Here is a 27,301-nt window from a genome sequence, read left to right as displayed (position 1 = left end):
AATGTGATATTTGCCACATATGCAAACAACTGGCAATCAGGCTGCCAGTCATGATTTCCATTTCCAGAAACTTCATGAAGGATTTCTATCTAGACTGAGTTATTTTTCTGAACAGAATTGTAGAAATGGCATAGCATTTTTTGTGTACTCCAGTGTTGAGCTGTTATTTGTGAGTTACCTTTGATAATTTAATAAAAGTTTGTGAACATTAATATATGGAGAGTCGCATATTATCTTGTTTTTAGTAATTTATATCTTAAACACAGCATATGATACATTTGCTCACTCATTGCATATTTAGATATTTTAAACAAAATTCAAATTCATTGCACATTAGCCCAAAAATTTATGTGAGACTATCAAACATAAATTTTTATGTTTGTACATTTCACAGTGAATGTGGAGAATTCTGTAATACATTTTTCTGACCTTTATATCCTTTCCGCCACAGACTATTTTATGCTAATGTTTGTCTACTCCCTTAATTGAAATTCATTTTCTATAGTAAAAAGAATTCAGAAAATTTATCCCTGCATTCTTAAATAAACTGGAGTAAATAAACTGAAATACGACTTTATGGCTAGAACTGTACATACAAAGCAAATATATCTGTACGTACTGCTTACCAGCAGCATTGATTACTATGCAGAAAGGGAATACACACCTTGAGGAATATGCGCATCTCTATCCCCACACTGGCTCTTGCACTGCTATGTAGCTGCACCAGCGTTGTGGCGTGACAGAGATGTACAAGGTTGAATACTATGCCTCATCTCTGTCTTCTCCCCTGAACATTTGTTGTATAAAACTGCTTTGTTTCATGGTTTGATCTAATCCTAATTTTTAGGCTATTCATTGAAGAACATCTGTGAGTAATACTGATTTCTCTTAGAAAAATTGATCTCTGTTGGAATAATGTTTGTAGTATATTATATATAGTGTATGGTAATTTCATAGCAAAACTAAAACTAAAATATCATTACAAAAAACTGCACATGGCACAGAGTGAGATGGTTACATCAAGTTTGGAATTTGTTATCAAACTCCATCAACAAATGTATACATAGCAGTGTGATACTAATGCAGCAGAGGGAAGACAAAGGGTACAAAATTTTTAACCTCAGATTTTTTTTTCACCAGGCATATGTAGTACTTATCAGAAAGTATGCCAGAATTGTTCATGAATCCTTTCTATTTGTCATTTAAGCAGGAAATTTCTTGTAAATCTTGTCATTCTATGTGAGTTAAAATTAGATTTAATAAAGATAGAATATTTTTATTTCCCTAAGTTTTTATTTTGAGAAATTTCAAATATAATGAATAATTGAAAAAATGGTAGAATGAACACTTGTATTCACCTAAATTCAACAGTTGTTAACATTTTGCTACATTTGAGCATTCTGTTTCTGTATTTCTCCCTCCTCCTGTCTCTCCCCCTCTGCCTATGTCTCTCTTCTTCTCTTCCGTCTCTTTCCCCCTATGCCCCTTCTACTCTGCTCTCTATATATTTAAAGTAAGTTGCAGACATCATGACACTTGCATCTTCTCGGAAAAAAGAAATTCTCCTAAATAACTTTAAAACCATGATCATACTTAAGAAGTGAACAGTAATTCCATAAAACAATCTAGTTCATATTTAAATTTCTCCCAATTAACTCCTAAATATCTTTTATAGCTATTTTAATTTTTTCCTGACCCAAGGTACAGTCAAGGCTCATGCATTGCAAGGATAGACTTTTTCCCCTTGATTTTTGTTGAGAGAAGAAATAATTTTATGATAAACTCTAAGTGAGGTGATGTTTTGTTCTCAGATTTTGAACCAATTACACATTTGTACCTTGATTTTTGTAATACTGTGTGAACTTTGACAATATACCAAGATTTTGCTATCTTTCATAACATCTTTAGCCTGAGCACAAAATTACGCAGCAGAAGGGTGCCGCATATGGAGCCGATCACAGAACAGTGGCTTAATAGAGTTAGTCGTGTGACCTCCCAGAAGTTGACCTCATTTCAGAATTCCATTGGAGCACGATACATCCAATTCCACATAGAATTTGAAAAACGTGCTAACATTCATGGTAGTTCTCATTTTGACTTTGGTTCAAATAATCGAGTATAATGATTTTATACTTTTCCAGATACTATTTCTACTTCTACTACTACATGCAAAAAAAAAATAAAAATAAAGAAAGAGAGAGAGAGAAAGAAACTGTTAAACGTACGGGTGAAATGGCATTTATTTTGTAATGAATTTTGCCACAATGTCTGGGTTCCATTCTCCCAGAGATATTATGAAAGGATCTATATCACTTTTTACTTTCTTAATTTTCTCAGTGACCTTTGCCCCACTTCCCCACACTTGTTCTCTAATGCCTGTCTTGAATGCCGCATCTTTCACAACCATGGGTGTGGTTTTATTTTATCTTCCAGTGGACTTAGACAGTGCTTGATCTTTATTTCTGTTAGGATTCCATCACATCATCTTCCAGTTGTGTACATAGACTTTATCAAGCTGTTTCTTGCTCTTATCTCCCATATTGCCTGGTGAAGGAATGAATTCACTAAGCATCTGCTCTTTGCTACCTGCTGCCCCTTCATCCTACGTCCCTGAATAAATCTATGTGATGTAGACCAGAGCCTTCCTGTTCTACATGTAGATGTATTTTTGATATGTTCATGGTGGGAAGTGAGTTCCATTTCCCCTGCTCTGCCACCTTTATCGATCCTCCTAGGTCTCTAAATTCTTGAATTCCAAAAATATTATGATTGCAGAGGCTTGGCTAACCCAGAATCTGATGGAGTAGGCTGGCAGGCTGGAGATTCTGGGAAGAGTTGCAGTCCAAAGGCAGTCTGCTGGAAAAATTCCCTGTATATATGAGTTTTGTTTTTTTTGTTCTGTTTCTTAGATTCTACGTATTTGTGAAATCATTTGTCTTTCTCTGTCTGACTTATTTCACTCAGATAATATTCTCAAAGTCCATCCATGTTATCACAAATGGTAAGATTTCCTTCTTTTTTATGGCTTGGTAGTAGTATATATGTACCACATCTTCTTTATCCATTCATCCATTAATGGATACTTAGGTTATTTCCGTATCTTGGCTATTGTGGTTAATGCTGCAATGAACATAGGGGTGTGTATATCTTTTCAAATTAGTGTTTTTGGTTTTTTTTTAGATAAATACCCAGAAGTGGAATAGCTGGATGATGTGGTAGTTCTGTTTTTAATTTTTTGAGGAACCTTCATGTTGTCTTCCATAGTGGCTGCAGCAATTTACATTCCCAAAAATAATGTACAAAGGTTACCTTTTCTTCACAACTTTTCCAACACTTGTTATTTCTTTTCCTTTTCCTTTTTTTTTTTTTTTGATAATAGCCATTCTAACAGGTGTGAGGTGATATCTCATTGTACTTTGATTTCCCTGATAATTAGTGATGTTAAACATCTTTTCATGTGCCTGTTGGCCATCTGCATATCTTCTTTGGAAAAATGTCTATTTAGATCCTCTGCCCATTTTTTAATTGGATTGTTTGTTTGTTTGCTTGTTTTGCTATTGAATTGAATTCTTTATATATTTTGCATATTAATCCCTTATCAGATATATGATTTGCAAACATTTTCTCCTGTTCAGTAGGTTGCCTTTTAGTTTTGTTGAAAGTTTCCTTTTCTGTGCAGAAGGTTTTTAGTTTGATTTAGTCCCACTTGTTTGTTTTTGCTTTTGTTGCCTTTGCTTTTGGAGTCAGATCAAAAAATTCAGTGCCAAGACCAATGTCAAGTAGCTTACTGCCTATGTTTTCTTATAGGATTTTTAATGGTTTCAGGTCTTACATTCAAGTCTTTAATCCATTTTGAGTTAATTTTTGTATATGGTTTAAGAGAGTGGTCCAATTTTGTTCTTTTGCATGTGGTTGTCCAGTTTTCCCAGTGCTGTTTATTGAAGAGGCTGTCCTTTCTGCATTGTATTTTCTTGGCTCCCTTGTTGTCAGTTAATTGACCATGTATGTCTGGGTTTATTTCTAGGCTGTCATTTATGTTCCATTGATCTATGTGTCTGTTTTTATGCCAATATTATACTGTTTTGGTTGCTGTAGCTTTGTAGTACAGTTTGAAATCAGGGAGCATGATATCTCCAGCTTTGTTCTTTCTCAAGATTGCTTTGGCTCTTCAGCGTCTTTTGTGGTTCCATACAGATTTTATGTTTTTCAAATTATTTTTAAAAATATTTATTTATTTATTTTTTGGCTGCATTGAGTCTTAGTTGTGGCACGTGGGATCTTCATTGTGGTGCATGGGCTTCTCTCTTGTTGTGGTACGTGGGCTCTCTAGTTGTGGCACACAGGCATAAGGGATCTTATTTCCTCGACCAGGGATCAAACCAGTGTCCCCTGCATTGCAAGATGGATTCTTAACCACTGGACCACCAAAGAAGTCCCCACTTTTAGCCACTGAGTGTTACGTTAGCTGTGGGCTTGTTACATATGGCCTTTATTATTGTGAGGTACGTTTTCTCTATACCCACCTTGTTGAGGGTTTTTTTATCATAAATGTATGTTGAATTTTGTTAAATGCTTTTTCTGCATCTATTGAGATGATCATATGATTTTTATCTTTCATTTTGTTAATGTGGTGTGTCATATTGGTTGATTTATGGATGTTGACTCATTCTTGCATCTCTGGAATAAATCCCAGTTGATCTTGGTGTATGATCCTTTTTAATGTATTGTTGAATTTGATTTGCTAATATTTTGTTGAGGAATTTTGAATTTATGTTCATCAGACACATTGGCCTGTAATTTTATTTTTTGTGAGGTCCTTGTCTGGTTTTGGTATCATGATAATGCTGCCCTCAGTAAGTGAGTTTGGAAGCATTTCCTCCTCTTCAGTTTTTGGGAAGAGTTTGAAAAGACAGGTATTAAATCTTTAAATGTGTGGTAGAATTCATCAGTGAAGCCACTTGGTCCTGGACTTTTGTTTGTTGGGAGGTTTTTGATTATTGCTTTAATCTCCTTAATAGTAGGTGGTCTATTCAAATATTCTATTTCTTTATGATTCAGTCTTGGAAGATTGTATGTTTCTAGAAATTTATTTCCAGAAGTTCTTAATTTTGATGAAGGTCAGTTTATCCATTTTTTTCTTGTATGGATTATGCTTTTGGTGCCTTATTTAAGAAATCTTTGCCTGTACTGAGGTCACAAAGATTTTTCCCTCTATGTTTTCTCACAGAAGTTTTACAGTTTAAGGTTTTACATTTAGGTCAACAGTCCAGTCAGAGTTAATCTCTTATATGGTGTGAGGTATAGATAGGTATGGATTACAGTTCATTTTTGCATATAGATGTCTATTGTTCTATTATAATTTGTTGAAAAGATTATTCTTTCCCACTGCATTTCTTTGCACCCTTGTAAAAACTCAATTGTGGTGTGGGTCTGTTTTTTGATTCTGTATTTCATTCCATTGATCTGTCATTGTGCTATCTTGTTTATTGTATTGTTGTAGTAAATTTTGAAATTAGGTCATGTTAGTTCTCTAATTTTGTTCTTTTTCAAAACTGTTTTGGCTGTTTTATGTATTTTGCATTAATATGAATTTTAGAATTAGCTTGTCAGTTTCTACAAAAAAGCCTTCTTGGATTTTGACTGGGATTGCATTAAATCTATAGATCAATTTGGGAAAAATTGACATTTTAACAATATTGAGTATTTCAACTTATGTACTTGGTGTAACTCTTTATCTAGGTCCTCTCTGAGCAATGTTTATAATTTTCAGTGAACAGGTATTGCACAACTTTTGTTAGATCTATCCTTTAGTATTTCATATTTTTGATGACATTGTAAATGACATTGTTTTTTAGAAAAAATTTAATTTATCTATTATTCTTTTGCTAGTGTATAGAAAGGCAATTGATTTTTGTATCTTGAACTTGTATCCTACAGCCCTGCTAAATTCACTTATTAGTTCTAACAGCTTTTTTGTAGATTCCATCTTATACAGGCACTCACATTGTCTGCAAATAAAGGCAGTTTTAATTTTTTCTTTCCAATCTGGATGCTTTTTCCCCTTCCATCTCTTCCTCCCTTCCTTCCTCCTTCACCTTTTTTTTTTTGTCTTTTTGTACTGGCCAACACATCCAGTACAATATTGAATAGAATGGGGAGATAAAATGTCTTGTGTTATTCCTATATTAGGGAATAAACATTTAGTCTTTCACCATTAAGTATGATATAAACTGTAGGTTTTTCATGGATGCCCTTTATCAGATTGAGGAAGTGCTCTTTTATTCCTACTTTTTTGAGTTAAAAAAAAATAAGGAATGGATGTTTTGTCAAATGCTTTTTCTATATTTATTAATATATATCTATATCTCTATCTTAATGTAACTTTATACAGTTTATTAATATGATGAATTTTATTAATTTATGAATGTCTAACCAATCTTGCATTCATGGAATAAACCCCATTTCATCATGATGTATTAACATTATTATATATTGTTGAATTCAGTTTGCTAAATTTTTACATCTCATTTGATGAGGGATATTGGTCTGTGATTTTCTTTTTTGGAAACGTCTTTGTCTGGGTTTAATATCAAGGTCATGTTGGCCTCATAGAATGAATTGGGAAGTATTACTTCTTTAACAATATTCTGGAAGAGTTTGTGTTGAATTCTTCCTTAAAATGTTTGATAGAATTCACCATGGACCCTGTCTTTTTAGGAATATTTTAAACTACAAATTCACTTTTGTTAATAGAGTTATTCAGGTTATCTGTTTCATCTTTTTTTAAAAAAATTATTTATTTATTTATTTTTGGCTGTGTTGGGTCTCCGTTTCTGTGCGAGGGCTTTCTCTAGTTGCGGCAAGCGGGGGCCACTCTTCATCGCGGTGCGCGGGCCTCTCACTGTTGCGGCCTCTCTTATTGCGGAGCATAGGCTCCAGACGCGCAGGCTCAGTAGTTGTGGCTCACGGGCCCAGTTGCTCCGCGGCATGTGGAATCTTCCCATACCAGGGCTCGAACCCCCGTCCGCTGCATTGGCAGGCGGATTCTCAACCACTGCGCCACCAGTGAAGCCCTGTTTCATCTTTTAATCATTTTGTTCTCATACAAGTTTTTAACTGATACATAATTCACGTACTATAAGTTTTACCTTTTTAAAGTATACAGTTCAGAGGATTTTAGTATATATACAAAGTAATACAACCATCATCATTATCTAAATCCAGAACTGTTATTATTACAAAAAGAAACCCCATACCCATTAGCTGTTAGTTCCTATTTCCCCCTTCCCCTCCAGCCGGTGGAGACAACTAGTTTACTTTTACTTTCTGTCTCTATGGATTTGCCTATTCTAGAGATTTCAAATAAATGGAATTATACAACATGACATTTTTGTATTTGGATTCTTTCACTTAACAATGTTTTCAGTGTTCATTCGTGTTATAGCATATATCAGTACTTCATTCCTTTTTATATCTGAATAATATTCTATCATATGGATATGCCACATTTTGTTTATCATTCATCAATTGATATCCATTTAGGTTGTTTCTTCTTTTGGGCCCTACAAATCTCAGAGCAGACTCTGTTCATTTTTCTTCATTCTCTTTTCTTTCTGTTCCTTAGACGGTATAATTTCAATTGATGTAACTTCAAATTCATTGATTCTTCTGCCTGTTGAGCTCTTTTGGTAAGTTTCTCATTTCAGTTATTGTGTACTTTTCAATGACAGAATTTGTATTTAGTTCTTTTAAAAAGTAATTTCTACCTTTTTATTGATATTCTCTCTTTGGTGAAACATCATTTTCATACTTCCTTTAGTTTTTTTAGACATGATTTCATTTAGTTATTTGAGCATCTTTAATATAGCTGATTTAAAGTCTTTGTCTAGGAAGGTCAATATCTGGGCTTCCTTAGAGACAGTTTCTACTCAATGCTTTTTTCCCCCCTCCGTGTGAAATATTTCTTGTTTCTATTGGATGTCTTGTAATTTGTTGTTGTTTTTGAAAATTATACATCTTAAATAATATAATGTGTCAACTTTGGAAATCAGATTTACCCCTGCCGTGCCATCAGGGTTTGTTATTGCTGCTTGTTTAAAGACTTTTATGAACTAATTCTGTAAACTCTGTATTCTTTGTCATGTGTCACCACTGAAATTTCGACTCAGCTTTGTGTTCAGCTAGTGATTGAATGGTGATTTCTTTAAATTCCTGGAACCAATAAATCTTTGTCTTTCCTGAGGGATTCTGTTTGCATGTTGGGGCATACCTTCAACACCCAGGCAATTTACAACTCTGCTTTAGCCTTCACTTCTTGCATAGAGTCTCAAGGGCAGCTAAGGACGAGAGCTTATGGCCTTCTCAGGTCTTTCCTGAGCATGTAGACAGCTCTGGGCATGTACAGAGCTTTATACATGTGCATGGCTTTTCCAAAGCCCCCTGTATTAGTTTGCTAGGGCTGCCGTAACAAAATACCATAAAATGAGTTTCTTAAACAACAGAAATTTATTTCTCTTAGTTATAGAGGCTAGAAATCCAAGATCAAGGTGTTGTCAGGTTTGATTTCTCCTGGGGCATCTCTCCTTGGCTTGCAGATGCCTACCTTCTTACTATGTCCTCATATGACCTTTTTTTCTGTGTGTGCGCATCTCTGGTGTCTCTTCCTTTTATTATAAGGACACCAGTCATATTGGATTAGGGTCCCACCCTTATGAACTCATTTAACCTTAATTACCTCTTTTTAAAGGCCTTATGTCCAAATAGAGTCATGTTCTAAGGTATTGGGGGTTAGGACTTCAACATAAGAATTTGGGGGGCGGGGCTCAATTCAGTTCATAACATCCATTATGGACACATCATTCCCCAGCTTTCCCTTTTAAGTGTTTTGATTAATATATTGCTTGCCCAAATGTAGTCTAACTTCATCAGGCAGCCATGATGTCAAACTATTGTCACTTATTTTTCTCAGTAAATACCCCGGTAAAAAGGCTGGTTACAGGACAAATGAAGACAAGATCCCTGTGAGTGGGGTCTTCCAGTGAACCACCAGACAGGTAAAATAATTCTTGAGAATGAGGCTTTGGAGGAACTCCAAACCTCTTTTATCCCCCTCCACTGACTTCCAGGTGTGATTGTGGGCTGTTAGTTTTCAAGGCTACTGCGGAACTGGAGAGAGATGGAGGGAAATACAGCAAGTTAAAATGCTGCAAAGCTCACCATTCTTACTGATATTCAGCCATTTGTCTTGAATAATTGCTCTGCAGATTGCTACAAGCCTTTGGTTAATTGCCAGAGTTCTGAAATGTTGATTTTTGTGTGTTCTTGTTGCATTTACAGAGGAGAGAATTTTGGAGGTCCTTTCTTCTCCATTCCCACTAGTGTCCTATTTCTTTTGAGTGAGCTTTTGTAATTTGTGTTGTTCAAGGAATATGTCCATTTCATCCATGTTGTTGAATTATTGGCATAAAGTTGTTCATAATATTCCCTTATTATCCTTTTAGTATCTATAGAATTAGTAGTGATTTCACCTCTCTCATTACTGTCTTTTGTATTTTTGTTACTGATCAGTCTGGCTAGAGGTTTATCAATTAAGAAAATATTCTCAAAGAAGTAGCTTTGGCTTCCTTGATTTTTCTCTATTATTATTTTTTGTTTGGTTTATATTTTATTGACTTCTCTCCAATTTTTATCATTTCCTTTCCACTTACTTTGGATTTAATTTGCTCCTCTTCTTCTTCTCCTTCTCCTTCTTCTTCTATTTTCTTAAGAAACCTGTCTTACGAGATCTTTCTTCTTTTTTCCAATGTAGGTGGTTATTGCTTTAAAATTTCACCTAAGTACTATGTTAGCAACATCCACAAATTTAGAAATGTTGTGTTTTCATTTATATTTAGTTTAAAATATTTTAAAATTTCCCTTTTGATTTCTTTGACCCATGGTTCTTTAGTGTATTATTTAGTTTCCAAATATTTGGGGATTTTTTTAGACATTTTCCTGCTATTGATTTATAATTTAATTCCATTGTTGTTAGAGAACATACTTTACTTGATTTGAATCCTTTTATATTGCTAATACTTGGTATGATGGCCCTGAATATGATTTATTTTGGTAAAAGTTCTGAGTGCACTTGAAAAGAATGTGTATTCTGCTCTTGTTGGGTGGAGTGTACGGATGTCAGTTAGGTCAAGTTGTTTGCTAGTATTCTTCAAATCTTCTATACCTTACTGTTTTTTCTGTCTACTTGTTGTATCAATTATAGAGAGAAAGGTTTTGAAATCTCTGATAGTAATTGTTTGTCTATTTCTCCATACAGTTTTATCAGTTTTTGCTTCATGTACTTTGAAACTGTTATTAGGAGGAAAAATACTTAGAATTTTTAATATCTTTTTGATCATTTGACCATTTTATAATTATGAAATGACCCTCTTTATCTTTGGTAAGATTCTTTGTCCTGAAATTTACTTTGTCTAATATTAAGATAGCTACACTAGCTTTATTTTGATTAGTGTTATCATGATATATCATTTTCCATGCTTTTACTTTTAACCTATTTGTGTCTTTATATTTTAAGTTTGTTTCTTGTAAGCAGCATATAGTTGGGTCTTATGGTTTTATGTAATTCGACAATCTCCGCTTTTAAATGGGGTTTAGACTACATTTAATGTAATTATTGATATGATTAGGTTTAAATCTATCTTTTTAAACAAATTTAAGTTTAATTGACTTACAATATTATATTAGTTTAGGTGTAAAACATAGTGATTCAAAATTTTTATGGATTATACTCCATATAAAGTTATAAAATATTGGCTATATGCCTTGTGCTGTATATTATATCTTTGTATCTTATTTATTTTATACCTAGTAGTTTGTACCTCTTAATTCTCATCCCTGTCTTGCCTCTCCCCCGACTGCTTTTCCCACTGGTAACCACTAGTTTGTTCTCTGTATGTGTGGGTCTGTTTCTATTTTGTTGTATTTATTCATTTGTTTTATTTTTTAAGATTTCACATATAAGTGAAAACATATAGTGTTCGTCTTTTTTTGTCTGACGTATTTCACTAAGCATAATACCCTCCAGGTCAAGTCTACCTTTTGCCCCATGTGTGTTTTTTTCTTTTTTTTTTAAAGATTTTGCAACTTGCTTTTATTTATTTATTTATTTATTTATTTATTTATTTATTTATTTATTTATATTGAAGTATAGTTGATTTACAATGTTGTGTTACTTTCAGGTGTACAGCAAAGTGATATATATATATATATATATATATATATATATATATATATATATATGAAACTTTTTCAGATTCTTTTTCCTTAGAGGCTCCATGTGTTCTGTATTCCCTTTTCCCTTTTACCACTGTCTTCTTTTGGATTAAATTAATTTTTTAAATGACTCAGTTTTATCTCCTTTGTTGGCTTATTAGCTATTGTTTTTTTGTTTTGTTATTTTAGTGGTTGCTTTAGAGTTTACAGTACACATCTTTTACTTATCTTAGTCTACCTTCAAGTGATATTATGCCACATCATATATAGTATAAGAACCTTGTAATAGTATACTTCCATTTTTCCCCTCCTGATTCTTGTGCTAGTGTCATAATTTTACTTTGACAAATCTTATGTGCCCCAAACTACTTTGTTATTATTTTTGTTTGAACGTTCAATTATCTTTTGAAGAGATTTGAATAATAAGAAAAAAACTTACACATTTATCCATGTGGTCACTATTTCTGCTGTTCTTTATTCTTTGCATAAACCCATATTTACATCTGGTATCATTTTCCTTCTTCCTGAAGGACTTACTTTAATATTGCTTGTAATGTGGGTCTGTTGGTAGTGAATTCTTTTAGCTTTAGAATGTCTCAAAAAATTTTTTTCCCTTATTTTTTGAAAGATACTTTCATTGTGTATAGAATTCTAAGTTAACAGCTTTTCCGTTTCAGTGTTTTAAAGACGTTGTTCCACTGACTTCTTGCACATATTGTTTCTGATGAGAAATCTACTGTCATTTTATCCTTGTTTCTCTGTATGTAATGTGTCTTTCATCTCTGATTGCTTCTATCTGATTTTCTCTTTATTGCTGGTTTGGAGCAATTTGATTATGAAGTGTCTTGGTAGAGTTTTCCTTATGTTTCTTATGCTTTGAGTTTTTTGAGCTTTTTGAATATGTGGGCTTATTGTTTTCATCAAATTTGGAAAAATTTTTGCTACTAGTTCTTCAAATATTTTTTATGTTTTCCACTTTGGAGTCTTAAATTATGCATATATTAGATTTATTCTGACTTTTCCACAGCCAACCAATATTTTGTTTATTTAAAAAATTCCCTTTTTGGGACTTCGCTGTTGGCGCGGTGGTTAAGAATCTGCCTGCCAATGCAGGGGACACGGGTTCGAGCCCTGGTCCAGGAAGATCCCACATGCCGCAGAGCAACTAAGCCTGTGTGCCACAACTACTGAGCCTGTGTGCCACAACTACTGAAGCCCACATGCCTAGAGCCCATGCTTCAAAACAAGAGAAGCCACCGCAATGAAAAGCCCGCACACTGCAACGAATAGTAGCCCCCACTCACCGCAACTAGAGAAAGCCCGCCCGCAGCAACAAAGACCCAACACAGCCAAAAATAAATAAAATAAATTAAAAAAATAAATAAAATACATAAAAATAAAAATATAAATATATAAAAAAAGAAAAAAATAAAATTCCCTTTTCTATTTGTGTTTCATTTTGGATTATTTTTATTGCTATGTCTTCAACTTCTCTAATCTTTTCTTCTACAAGGTCTAACTTATCATGATTCCCATTCAATATATTTTTTAATCTCAAACACTGTATTTTTCATTTCTAGAAGTTTTAATTTTGGCCTTTGAAAATATCTTCCATTTCTATAAATCTTTTTGAACATATAGAATCAGGATAAGCTGTATAATTTGTGGGTCCTAGTGAAAAATGAAAATGTATGTCCCCTTGTTCAAAATTATTAAAAATTTCAAGATGGTGACAGCAGAGCATTAAATGAAAGGTAGGGTCTTTCTAACATGAGGTTGGTTCTGTGAGACTGCACAGGTCTCATGGTCATGAATGTGGCCCTGTGTGGAATATAGTTATAAGAACTGATTTAATGTTCTTGTTTGATCATTCCAGTATTTGTCCCAGCTCTGGGTTGGTTTCAGTTAATTGATTTTTCTCTTCATTTGAATATCTGGCAATTTTTGATTGAGTACCAAACACTGGATTTTACCTTGTTGGGTGCTGAACACTCTTATATTCCTATAAATATTCTTGAGTTTTGCTTTGGGATACAGTTAATTTACTTGGAAAGCGTTTACCCTTTTGTATTTTCCTTTAAGATTTGTTTGGTGGGAACATGGATCCCACTTGTCAATGAAGGAGTGGTAGCAGGTGTCAGGTGCTCTAAGGTTATTTACTAGGATGAAGAAGGTGTAGCTCCACTATAATAATATGGTGGAGTAAATAAGAAAGCATAACTAAAATACAAGGCAGAATACAAACAAAATACTATGGAATATCAAAGAGAAAGTTATCAGTTGGTGGGATTAATGAAAAGGGGACATTTGAGAATGACTTTGAGGGATGAGTAAGGTTTAGTCAGATGTGGCTGAAAAGGGTAAAGGAGGTTCCAGATGGAGGAAACATTACAAGCAGACACATTTTTGGGAGATAGTGTATAGTCCAATATGGCTAAAGTATGTGTATTCATAAATACCAGCAAATAAAGACTCTAATCTTTATTAGCCTATCTTTCAATGAGTGCTGAGGCTAGATTTCAATGTTCTTCCTGTCTGGATCTTCATTACAGGCTATTTTGGAGTTAAAAATCAAGACATTATATCATTATGACTGACAATGAGTGCTCTGGAGCTGGATATCCTGGGTTGAATTCAAATCCTGGCTCCACATTCATAAGCTGAATTCTGGTTAATTTGCTCTATTTAAGCCTCACTTTCCTTACCTGAAAAAAAAAAAGGGTATCATTCAGTAACACTCAGGGGTTTTGGAAGATGAAATCAGTAAGAAACTATGCAGGTAGACTTTATACATGCTTGCACCAAATATTCTGTATAACATTATTTTGTCATTTGCGTATGGTAGCACTAATGGCAATTCTGTTTGAGTTGCATGGTGTCATACTAAACTTGCGCTTTTGAAAGTACCTGTGATGGGAGTGTTGGGTCTACTCCTGGGACTTGATGCTGACTCATGGCAAAGTTTCGTTGCTGCTACTGTTGTCTACTGATGCATGTGATGAAGATCAGTGGAAAAGGTCATATGAGCATCTGTTTGTCCTTTTCATTTCATTTTTTATTACCAAATAGTAGTCATTGTAGAGATTCATTAACTGAGTTTATTTTCAACATCAGTAAATTCTGCAATTTACAAGAGGCTGTGTTTAAACCAAATGTGTAGTAGCTAATGTATGTGATGATTTCCTATTGTTTGGATTATTTTATGTTTTACTTATGTTTTATTGCCATTATTTTTCAAAATTGTTTCTAGTATTAAATATACTGACTAGCTTGTTTAAAAGCTCTTAAAGGAACACCCAGCCTTTTCTCCATTTGGACCTGTGAGGTGGCCATGAGAAGAGACATTTGCTTCCCCTCCTGTGGGCATGGGAGACGGGCCTTCCCACTGAGTGGGATGTGCAGTGAGTCTGTTCTGGTTTTGGTAGGCCAGAGTTGGAGGGGCCCCAGCTTCTCTTAGGAGATTGCTGGACCTCAGAGAGACCTGTATCTGTTGTTGAGATTCAGCATCATCACTATATATTGATTTATATTAAAAAAAAATCTAATCCCATTACCCTAAAATAAATACTGGTATTTTTGGGAATATTTCCTTCTAATTCTTTCTCATATTCATATTTTAAAATAATTTATTATTTTTTGATTTCCAAATAATGTAAGTTAATTGAAGAAAATTTGGAAAATAAAAGCTCAAATAAATAATATATATATGAAGTATAATATAAATTAAGATCACTGTACATACTAACTTGTAACCTAATCTTTTTACTTTATATGTTATTTCTCCACTGTGTATTATATACTTTATGAATTTAATGGAAATGAAAACAAATATACACTTTTGTATTTTTCTTTTTCAATAAAAAAATATGGTTTCTGGGTAAACCATATTTCTAGGTTACTTCCTACTCTTTATAAGGTGTAATTAATGCTAGTAATGCAACAGAATGGCTGTGCTATAATATACATAAACATACTCCTACTACTTAATATTTAGGTTCTTTCTAATTTTATGTTGTTTAATAAAATAAATAACAAAGCAAAAAGTTTAGATAATATCACAGTTGCATATATGCTTTTTATCTTTAGTTCCATTTTCATATGAAAAGAATGAGAGCTTCATCGTTGGTTGCTAATCTGCATTTTAATAGACAGTTTTTTATTTTTAAACAGAAAGTATATATGTCAAATGTTATGTTGACAATTTAATTGACCATAATTGTCAAAATTGCTGGTTATTAATTTATTTTCAGTTTTTGTGTGTGAAAATGTAAACCTGCACAAGTGCCATGGTCAATTACGGCACGTTTGATGTGACCTAATTAGTATTGTGAGGAACCAACACATGGAAAAGCAAATGGGGACACATGCTAGGGACAGAATTGGATGTGACATGAATACTAATTTTGGCTTTATATTGTTTTATTCGTTAAAAATCCCTCTTCTATAAAAGAAGAAGAAACAGAACCAGACAGTTATTGAATCCTTATGTGGCAGGGGCTGTGTAAGGTGCTTTTGTGGGCATTTATTTAATCCTCATGAGTCTATGGAGGCAATTATCCCCATTTTACAGATAAGGAAATAGACTGAGTGAAGTGAATTGAACTCCCCAAAGCTATATATCCTGTATGGAACAGCTAAGATTTCAATTCATCCCTCTGGCTACAAGGTAAACCTCAGTAATATTTTTTCCATATTAGTTTTAATGGGATAATTAATTCCACCCAAAATTTTTAAAAAGGAAGGTATTTTCATAGGAGAAAAAAACATATTTTTTAAGAACCCAGATATTAGTAGATGAGATATTGTTCCTGATCCCTAGATGGGATATCATGAAAATAAGTCATAGCTCTTTTGAGAAAAGCTTCATATTCATCAGAAAGACTCGAGTTTTCCTCTAAGTGACAATTCCTAGTATGATACCAATACCACATTTAGACCTGGGCAGGTGGGATCCCTGCCCTTGGCCCTTGGTCTCAGAAGGCCTGCTGCTTTGGTGTGCCTTCCTGGAAATTTTCTAAGTCCCCTTCCAGGTGACTCTCGCATGGGCTCTGTCCCATTTCTTCCTTCAGGACACTTTTTAACCCTTTACTCCCTCTCCCTACACCATCTACATATGAGGTGACCAGATGTCCAGAGGAGCTCTGGGACTTGCATCTACAGGGTCATCTCCAGGCCCTGGGGTTGGGCCTTTTTCCAGGAAGGAGGCCTGGCTAGTGGGAACTAATTTCCCATCTTCCTCTGGCTGGTATGGTATTTCTTTCACAAGGTAGTGCTCAGTGGGCATGGAAGGAGTTCAAGACTCTGGACTACTGATAGCCCGCTGCCAACTCTTGGACATGTATGGACCCATGTGTCAGTCCTCGCCTGTGTACTGATTGCAGTGCTGTCTTCGGGCTACATCACCTGAGGAAAAGGGTGGCAGGGGTAGTGGGGTAGTGGCAGGCATCCTATAACATATCTGTTCCCTGAACCTGGCACCCAGGTGGTGACTACATTTTCTGCGGGCTCTGTGCTATGTGTCAGGCTGTCCTCCTGTGGGTGATCTTGCCTATCTCCTTTCAAGATTGTAACTCTGCAATGCTAACAAGCCCTTCAGGAACTCTGTTCCTTTTATGTATGCTTGTTCATTTTTTTTTTAGATTTAACATATAAGTGAAATCATGCAGTATTCGTATTATTTCACTTAACATAATACCCTCCAACTCCATCCATGTTGTCACAAATGGCAAGACTTAATTCTTTTTTTATGACTAATATTCCATTGTGTATATATGCTGTATCTTCTTTATCCATTCATATACTGATGGGCACAAGATATGGGTTGTTTCCATATCTTGGCTATCGTAAATCATGCTGCAGTGGACATAGGGGTGCATATATCTTTTCAAAATAGTGTTTGCATTTTCTTTGGATAAATACCCAGAAGTAGAATTGTTGGATTGTATGGTAGTTCTATTTTTAATTTTTTGAGGAATTTCCATACTGTTCTCCATAGTGGCTGTACCAGTTTACATTCCCACCAACAGTGCATGAGGGTTCCCTTTTTTCCACATTCTCACCAACCCTTGTTATTTGTTGTCTTTTTGATAATAGCCATTCTGGCAGGTGTGAGGTGATATCTCATTGTGGTTTTGATTTGCATTTCCCTGATGATTAGTGATGCTGAGCATCTTTTCATGTGCCTTTTGGCCATCTGTATGTCTTCTTTGGAAAAATATCTATTCAGATTCTTTGCGCATTTTTTAATTGGGTTGTTTGCTTTTTTGATGTTGAGTTTTATGAGTTTATTGTATATTTTGGATATTAACCCCTTATCAGATACGTCATTTAAAAATAAAATATATTTTTTCAATTTAGTAGGCAGCCTTTCATTTTGTTGAGAGTTTCCTTTGCTGTGCAAAAGCTTTTTAGTTTGATGTAATCCCATTTGTTTATTTTTGCTTTTGTTTTTCTTGCCAGAGGAGACATATCCAAAAAAATATTACTAAGACCAATATCAAATAACATACTGTGTTTTTTTTCTAGAATTTTTATGGTTTCAGGTCTTACATTTAAGTCTTTAATGCATTTTGAATTTATTTTGGGGCATGTGTGAGAGAATAGTCCAGTTGATTCATTTGCAAGTAGCTATCCAGTTTTCCTAGCACCACTTATTGGAGAGACTGTCTTTTCCCCATTACATATTCTTGTCTCCTTTTTCATAGATTAATTGCCCATATAAGTGTGAGTTCATTTCTGGGCTCTCTATTCTGTTTCATTGATCTATGTGTCTGTTTTTGTGTCCATACTATACTGTTTTGATTACTATAGCTTGGTAGTATAATTTGTAATCAGTTTTTTAGTCTCTATTTCATTTATTTCTACTCTGATCTGAAATCTTTTCTTACTAACTTTGGGTTTTGTTTGTTCTTCTTTTTCTAGTTCCTTTAGATGAAAGGTTAAGTTCTTTACTTGAGTTTTTTTTTTTTTTTTTTTTTTAATTTCCTGAGGTAGACTTGTATTGCTATAAACATACCTCTTAGAACTGCTTTTGCTGTGTCCCATAGACTTTGGGTCATTGTGTTTTTATTTTCATTTGTCTCCAGGTATTTTTTTGATTTCTTCTTTGATTTCTTCAGTGATTCACTGTTTAGTAGCGTATTGTTTAGCCTCCATGTGTTTGTGTGGGGTTTTTTTGCCATTTTTTCTTGTCATTGATTTGTAGTCTTGTAGCATTGTGGTAGGAAAAGATGCTTGATATGATTTTAGTTTTCTTACGTTTACTGAGACTTGTTTTGTGGCCTAGCATATGATCTATCCTGGAGAATGTCCCATGTGCACTTGAAAAGAATGCATTCTTTGGATGGAATGTTCTATATAAATCTATTAAGTCCATCTTGTTTAATGTGTCATTTAAGGCTAATGAGTCCTTGTTGATTTTCTGTCTGGAAGATATGTCCATTGATATAAGTGGGGTGTTAAAATCCTTTACTATTAATGTGTTACTCTTAATTTCTCTGTTTATGTCTGTTAATATTTGTTTCACATATTTAAGTGCTCCTCTGTTGCATACATATATATTTATAATTGTTATATCTTCTTCTTGGATTTATCCCTTAATCATTATGTAATGTCCTTTTTTGTTACGGTTTTTGTTTTAAAGTCTATTTAGTCTGATATAGTATTGCTACCCCAGCTGTCTTTTCATTTCTATTTGCATGGGATACCTTATTCCATCCTCTCACTTTCAGTCTCTGTGTTTGTCTTTAGATCTGAAGTGAGCTTGTTGTAGGCAACATATATATTGGTCTTGTATTTTGTTTCCATTCAGGCACTCTATGTCTTCTCATTGGTGCATTTAGTCCATTTACATTTAAAATAATTATTGATATGTGTGTACTTATTGCCATTTTGTTAATTGTTTTCTGGTTGTTTTTGTAGTCCCTTTTTATTCTTTCATTCTTCTTTTGCTCTCTTCCCTTGTAACTTGATGACTATCTTTAGTGTTATGTTTGGATTCTTTTGTCTTTTTTGTGTGTGTGTATCTATTATAGATTTCTAGTTTGTAGTTACAATGAGGTTTATATATAGCAATCTGTATACATAATTATTTTATGTTGCTTATCTTGTAAGTTCATGTGCATTTTTATAACTCTGCTATTTTACTCCCTTCTCCCCATATTTACTGCTTTGACATAATATTTTATATCTTTTTGTTTTGTGTATACCTTAACTTCTTATTGTGGATATAGATGATTTTACTAATTTTGTCTTTTAACCTTCTTTCTAGTTTTATATATGATTGATTTACAAACTTTCAATGGCATTTATTTTTAATGGAATACAATTTGGCAATTTTAACTCTGGCTTTCCTTTTTTTTGCATGTTTTCATGAACAGAGACTTTCCACCCATCATTAAAGTAGCATTTGTTGTCCTAGATGGAGGGTGGATTCAACCCAGAACTAAACAGTATTTTCTAGCTCTGTCTGAGTTCCAAAAAAGCATTTAAATGCCCACAGCAGAAATAACAGATGGAAAGCCAGTGTACTATTGCTTTACAAAAGTCAGGTCCTTGAGAGAGAAGAGGTCTTTAGAATTCTGGAAATTTAATCTTCAAATTGAGCAAATTCTATTGGACTCAAAAGAGATGAATTTCTTCAGTGAGTGCGTGAGTGGAAAGGTTTTTTTTTTAACTTCTTATGAATGGAAGGGGTTGTGTTGTGACTAGATATTAGATACCAAAGGACAAGAACTCTGACTCCACGGCTTGGAGGATGGAGGAACAGGAGGAACTTTCAGTCATGGGGAATGTTACTTGACCACCCAGGATATTGCCAGTGTCAAAGGAAAATTCAGAGAGCTTGACTTGATATAAATATTTTATTGAGTGAGAAAGAAACTGTTTGTGAATAGAGAGACTTCAAACCTGAAACTGTTATGAAGCTCAGAGGCATGGTGTTACAGGATGGCTTAGAAAGTGAAAATGAAGAGGTCGTTTAACCTTTACAATGGTTGGTTATTACAGTGAGTGTTTCCAGATGACAGAGGATCAGTTAAAAGTAATTATACAATTTTAGGAAGATGACTTAAGTTTTGCTTATGATTATCAGAGGCATTAATACAAAATAAGTTTTACTTATGTTCATGAAATAAGCTAGATTAAGATTCGTTTATGTAGCTTTACTGGTTTTGTCTGCTTGGGGATCATCAAGCCTCGTCTCCATTTAATTTTATGTTAACGCAAGCCAGGGAAAATCTGATGTATTGAACACCCGAATTTATCTCCATTCTTTCCTGACCACATCTTCTTTCCCTACCTTCATGACATTAATGAGTAAAAGGGCATAAACCCACAAATACAAAGAGACAGGGAGGATAACCATAATATATTGAGGATCTCCAGTGGAATATCTGGAAATTTCAATGACGCTTGTCTCCAGACATGGGCTTTTAATTTAGTTTTAAATTATCTCCTCTTAAATATGGATATCCAAGAATCAGAGTCATTTGAAGAATGCCTCTAACATATATGACAGTGCCAAAACATGAAAAAAGAAAAAGGAAACTCTGAGGAGAAAGATAGTGCAGAGGACAGAAGAAAACTTAAAAACAAATTAAAATTATTATTCTCAGAGAGATGATATTTCATCACTGAAACAGAACAAGGTGCAATTAAAAAAAGGAAGATTCACTAAAAATATAATACAAATGAACTTATTTACAAAACAGAAACAGATTCACCGACTTAGAGAATGAACTTATGGTTACCAAGGGGGAAGGGTGGTGGGGAGGGATATATTGGGAGTTTGGGATTAACATGTACACACAGCTATATTTAAAATAGATAACCAACAAGGACCTACTGTATAGCACAAGGAACTCTGCTCAATACTCTGCAATAACCTAAATAGGAAAAGACTTTGAAAAAGAATAGATACATGTATATGTATAACTGAATCACTTTGCTGTACACCTGAAACTAACACAACATTGTTAATCAACTACACTCCAATATAAAATAAAAATAGAAAAATAAAAAATAAAATCCATGTACTTTGAATGGAAAAAAAGGAAGATTCAGAGTATAAGAAAGAGTTCCCATCAGTTAAAAATATTATATAGATATAAAAATTTCACCAGGCAGGTTGGATGATGAAGTTGAGTATGTCTCCTGATAAGGAGAATAAAAAGACAAAAGAATCAAAAATTGGAGAGAAGAGTAGTAATGGCTGGAAACATGTATAGACAAATAGGCCAGAGGACCTCAAATTCCAGTCCCTCAAATACTAGTGTGTGGGGAAAGCAGCTAAGTGATCTTCCGTCTCCTTCCACCCCAAAGACTGCTGTGGGAATGGCTGAGAGAGTCGATACTCCCTAGTGGGGAGCTGTGTGGTTGGAAGGAGTTGGATGAAGGCTGTGTGGACTGATGCCTGAAGGTTGTGTCAGGATTGAGGACATTATTAAAGATGCTATGAGCAAAGATGCTGTGGTCCAAATCTAATTAAGACAATCAGTGGAGGTCAGATAAAACAGAGGTTGGCATGGAACTGGACATCCTTCCCTCAGCCCCCCATATGGTAATGTCATGGAAGCCACTCCACTACCCAGATGCCAACAAGGAGAAAAGAAAGAGAAGGAACCAGCGGCTGGGTGGTAGTAGTAAAAACTTTAGAGACCAAGTTTAAAGGGGAAGAGATTGGGTTACTTTGAATTGGCCAGTATGTGTTTTTCTGTTATGAGGTAGAAATGGGGGCTAGAGAACTAAGATAATAAAATTATAGTGGTGTACAGAAAGTTACTCTGTCTCCACCCAACTTTTGTACTTGAAGACCATACTGATGACATGGTCACTAAGGAAAAAGAAAATAATGCACATGGGTATCACGCATGTATAATTAGTAGAAGATAATCTTCCTTTGTTTCTAATAGCAAATAAACATTAACTTTTTTTTTCTAACCAGCATTCTACCTCAATATTAACCAGTCCAGACAATTATTTTAATATTCAGAATACACAAAAGCGCATATATTGTGCATCACACACGACTGATAGTGTAGTTTTTATTGAGTCGTTATCATGTGCATGTAACATCGTAGTTACTGAAAAATGGAATTAAATGATCCTGGTTTTCAGGAATGTTATGACCAAGAAGATAGGCAGTAACTTGTGTTAAACAAGAGTTGCACACAGTAGGAATTCAGAGGAAGGAGAGAGTTTCATGGGCTTGGCTATTCAGAGAAACTTAATAGGGGGCAGGGGACTTGAGCTGGGTGGATGTGGAAGACCAGGGAGAACCCCACAAGGAATGACAAATTGGCTTCCACCAGTATGGCAATCTGGAAGTCTTTGTTGAGACACATTCTGGGGTGAGTCTGGTCTCAGTGGGGAGAGTGCTGTGGGGAACTAGTGATGTCCTCTGGGTGGGATAGGGGAGATGGACGGGTACGAGCATGCATTGGCACCTGTCCTTGGGATAGGCAGAGAGGTGAGGGCCAAGCATTCTGTGCAGGTGATATTGCAGTAGCAGAGGTGCTCATTTCGAAATATGTATAGTGTATCCTGGAACCGTCAGAGGGTTTTCCTGGGTGGAGTAGTGATGCTCAGTGAGAAGGACCATGTCAGGGCCAGATGGAAGGTGCCTTTGAAAGCCAAGTCAAGCAGTTAACCCTTCATTATCTCTAAGTGATGCAGAGCCATTAGGAGAATGACAGGATCAAAATGGGGGCAGATAAGATGAATGGAGTTTGAAGATCTGAAAAGAATTTGAAGCAGTAAGAACACTCAACTTGGGGAACGAAAAACTGATAAATTTGAGTTTGTCTTGTATGTCTTTGTGATCTTTGTCCTTGAAGTGTTCAAAGTTCTTTAACACCAATTTGCTAGAAGTTCAACTTATCCCTCTTTAGTGTTTGGAAACAAATTTCTGCTCCTAACTAGCTGTGTGACGTTAAGAAAATTGCTTAATCTCTCTGGGGTTTAGGTTAAATGAGCTGGTAAAATATAGTTTCTAGAGCCTCTCCTATTGTTAATATTTTATCCAGTAACATTGGTAACTGGTGACTTGGTTTTCTTCCCCATCTCTCCTTCAGAAATAGTTTTCTCAAGAATCAATCTACTCATTTTGACCACGAGGAGGTAGGTTTATTTGCTTGTATGTGCTCATCTCAATTAGCATTTGTGATATTTATAATTGAATCCTTAATGGCAATCTAAATCTAAAATGGTAGTAAACATCTCTGGTGATAATTTTCTGTGCATGTATATATGACGAATTTCATAATTTCCAAATAAATTTGAGAAACATGATTTACTGAGTCCATGATCAGTGTTTCAAACACAGCTTCATTTCCTGGCACATGAACTGGAGAGCACATTGTTTCCCCTGCCTTAGGTACCCCATTTTCATACCTCTATTACTACAAAAGCGGAACCATTTATTTTGCCAAAGGTTTCTCAGAGAACTAATTATAACATCAAGTGAGGTGGTGTTCAGAACAGGCTGAATGATAAATAATGAGAAAAAATAATCCAATAATTATTTAAAGTAGTGGGTGTTAGCTTCCACTCACTCTGATCTGATGATGGTGGTAGCTGGGAAAAGCTTCAAAGTAACAATACACATTCAGCCATTGATGATATTTTATTCTTCCATTCAGAGTTTATTTCATTACAAAAGTCCAGTGGATTTCGTCTGTTTTTCGATTACCCCGGCCACTTACTTGCGGGTATTGTGCACGGTTGTTTAACGTGTGCTGCAAGCCCTCCGCACTATTATCCCGGTTAACAAAAGGCAATTATTAAATTCTAAAAAAGCTTTAGATGAAACTGCCATGACAATAGGCATAAGTAATCAGGGGTATAATCACGTTCTGCTGGAAAGCTGCACCCGTAGAATGAACAGGAACACAGGGTAGTCTTTGAAGTCCGTTCTCGTGTAAACATCAAATGGCTCTGTAGGGTTTTTCACCACAGGTTTGAAGTGTAAATGTGCCTCATCAGGTCTGGGTCAAGAAATGACTTAACGGTCCTCAGTTTTAGTGGGAATATATTTGCAAAATACATCATTTTCCAGCTGTAAGGCCAAATCTATTAAGGATATTGGAATATTATGCCTTTTCTGTTTGTCGAATAGAAACGCGTCACAATATTCCTTGTGACACAAACGGGTTTAGTGCGAATTGAATCACATGCTCAGAAACACAGCAACTCAGAAAAGGAGCCCGATTAATAGGCAGTGTCCATCTTGTGTCCAGACGTGAGCTGGACATGGGTTTGTGTCGCTGTGTTTCTGAGGAGAAGCATTTTTAGAAGCAGCTGTGTCGTGATACTGGTAATGCCTGGGGAAATTCCTGTGTTCGGTGAGAGGGTGGGACTGGAAAGTATACGCTCAGGTAACTTGAAGGCTGCTTTTTCTTACTAAAAAGCAACCGTGGCAGAGTCTAGGCTGCGCCCTTATTGCCGGGAGTTACGATAGGCCTAGATAAGTGTGAGCTGGAGGATGCCATAAACCTCGACTGTCTCATAATACCTCCTTTTGCCCGCCTGACACAGAGTCTTCTACCTCCACTGGTGGAGCCGTTCCTTCAAGGTAGGGTTTCTTGGTGTCCTCATGACGGACAACCTGGGATGGATCCTTCTTTGTTGTGGGGACTGTTCTGTGCTCCGTGAGGTGTTTAGCAGCACCCTTGGCCTCTACCTGCTGGATGCCAGCAGCAGCTCCCCATCCCACCAGCTGTGAACAATCCTATCTCCACACATTGTTAAATATCCCCCAGCAGGAAAATCACCCTGGGCGAGCACCACTGCTTTAAGAGAATCTCAGGCACTCGAGAAAGAGTCCCTGTTCAAATGCAAACGTGTCACCTGGTAGGAAAATCCACTACTCCAGCCGAAAACACCTTAACACCCATTAGCTGCCTAATATTCTAGCGTAAGAGCCGGGCCAGGAATGGGATGTGAGTCAGGCTGACGAATGGAATCAGGAAAGTCCAGGGCAAGGAAAGCGTGGTGGTGGAACACTGCTCCAGGGATCTTGTGCAGCCTAGAAATTTCATGCCAAAGTGAGAGAAGTGAGATGGCCAACGTGGGGAGAACGGCATCAAGAGAAGTGAGGAGTCAGCCTGCCGAGGGGCCCTCTTGTACCGCAGACCCTTTACAGGCAACGGAACAAATGTTGGTCAATTTGCAAAATTAATTTCTGCTGCCATTTATGTTGCTGCTTCCCAGACGAAGGCAGAGCTGAGTAGATGCAGCAGCCTGCCGTTCGCCCTGAGTTGGAGGGGGGACGCGCAGTTTGAGCCGTGCAGGTGCTAAAGAAAGAACTCCTTTACCCCTGAAGAATGCAGGAGCCCAGGGTCCGGACTTTCATACTCGAACAATTCCCTCCACCTGCTGCGGGTCCACGGAGCCTGCAGTCAACACGGCGGGGGCAGATCTGTCCTCTTGAGTGTGCTGATTAAAACCCTGGTATTTGAAAGTTTACCAGGGACGCACACTTACACAACAAAGAATGAGAACCACTGGCTTCGGGGCTGCAAGGTAAACGGTGACTATTTCAAAACGTGGCCCGGCTAGACGTGCCTGGGACATAGACTAGCTCGGGGTTTAAATGAAAACAACTGAGAAATTCTGGATTCCCCCTCCATTTTTCTTCCTTCTAACCGCGAATAGAGTTTTTCATTCTATTTTCAATGGTTTCCCCCTTACCAACCTCAGTATTTGGAGTATTTTAGAAACTATAGAAATAAGCAATTAAAAATACATACTTGTGTTCTGGTCTACTCTTCTCTTGTTCTTACCACCATCATTTCCAGTCTCTTTTTTATTCACGTTTCCTCTCTGTTCCCATCTCCTCTATATTGTCAAATTTTTCACTGTCTTCTGCTGTTTCCTTTGTCTCTACTTTTCCAAAACTTGAAATCACTTAGTCTCCATCCATATGGAAACTGGCGGCCCAGGTTTTTGGGGACAGTCTTAAGTTCAAATACCATATTATTCCTATGAGTACCTTTGTACCTGTCAACCATGGTCACAACTTCTTGTTTGGGACATATTGTCATTGTATCCATCTGAAATGTAAAGTGCAGGGGAAGGGGACTGCCAAGTGTCATGAGGAAACTCTTCGGGAATGATGGAAATGTTCTATTACCTGATTGTGTGTGGTGGTGGTTTTACAGCTGTATACATCTGTCGGAACTCATCAAATGTACCCTCATTTTTATGAATGAGTTTTTTTCCACATCCATTATACTTCCAAAAAAAGTGACTAAAAATATAAAACTAGAAACAACATGTTGATGACCGTGGCCACCTTGCCACTAAAATTTGCCAAGTGGAGTGATTGTCCTTTGCGCATCCTCATCCTTTCAGGCTTTTCATCTTTTCTGAGAATTAGTGTGTGACCTGTGATGTCCTCATTTTTCCCCCGCCAGCTCAGAGAGCAGGCCCCAGGACATCTGCATGTCCCTGCTTTCAAAAGAAATCAGAGTGTGTGCATCAAAGTGGCAAAGGATAAAACAAAAATGCAGTGATTTCTGACCAAGACCTTGTAAATAATATGTCTTTTAACACAAGTGTCAGTGATAAAAATATCCTCAGTAATCTTGATCTGCAGTCAGGTGCTCTACCACTGAGCAATACCCCCATCTTGATCTTTTCAATCCAGCTTGACCAGCTGCTGAAAGGTTGTAGCAGCCCACAGACAGATTCTGCGATCTGGAGGTGCTAGGGTCCCCTCTGGAGCCAATCACAGCCCTGGCAGCTCAGGTTATAGAGCTCCTCCTCCCCCCACCCCCCCAGAGGAACCTGGAGAATCTCCTCCCATCATTAAGGCTGTGTGTATGTATAAACTCACTCATGCGTTCCAGGGACAAGTGAACCGCACTAAAGGAGGAAAGAAGGAGGGATTACTTAGCACCTTTCCCTTAGTGAACCTCCAGCCACAGTAAAGAAGGTCCATCTCTTTTCTTTTAAATTTGTTTTCTCCCCAGCTTTACTGAGACAGAATTGACATATAACATTGTGGAAATTTTAAGGTTTGTAACATAATGAT

At 36.0% G+C, this 27,301-nt stretch overlaps 1 long non-coding RNA gene across 3 annotated transcripts in view; it reads left to right on the top strand.

The window, feature by feature from the left end:
• LOC309634826 overlaps nt 1–27,301 on the top strand; it is a 262,121-nt gene that overhangs the window by 94,095 nt on the left and 140,725 nt on the right. The window contains exon 2 of one of the 3 annotated variants that reach the window (XR_014248450.1): nt 7,625–12,655. The exons of the other annotated variants lie outside the window; for them this stretch is intronic. This is a non-coding gene — a long non-coding RNA (uncharacterized lncRNA). Of the gene's footprint in view, nt 1–7,624; nt 12,656–27,301 lie in introns of those variants that run through there. 3 annotated transcript variants of the gene reach the window in all.

The sequence above is a fragment of the Balaenoptera borealis genome (assembly GCF_965194805.1).
Source record: "Balaenoptera borealis genome assembly, chromosome: 9".
In the NCBI taxonomy this organism is placed as follows: Eukaryota; Metazoa; Chordata; class Mammalia; order Artiodactyla; family Balaenopteridae; genus Balaenoptera; species Balaenoptera borealis.
This window is presented reverse-complemented; position numbering and strand designations above follow the sequence as displayed.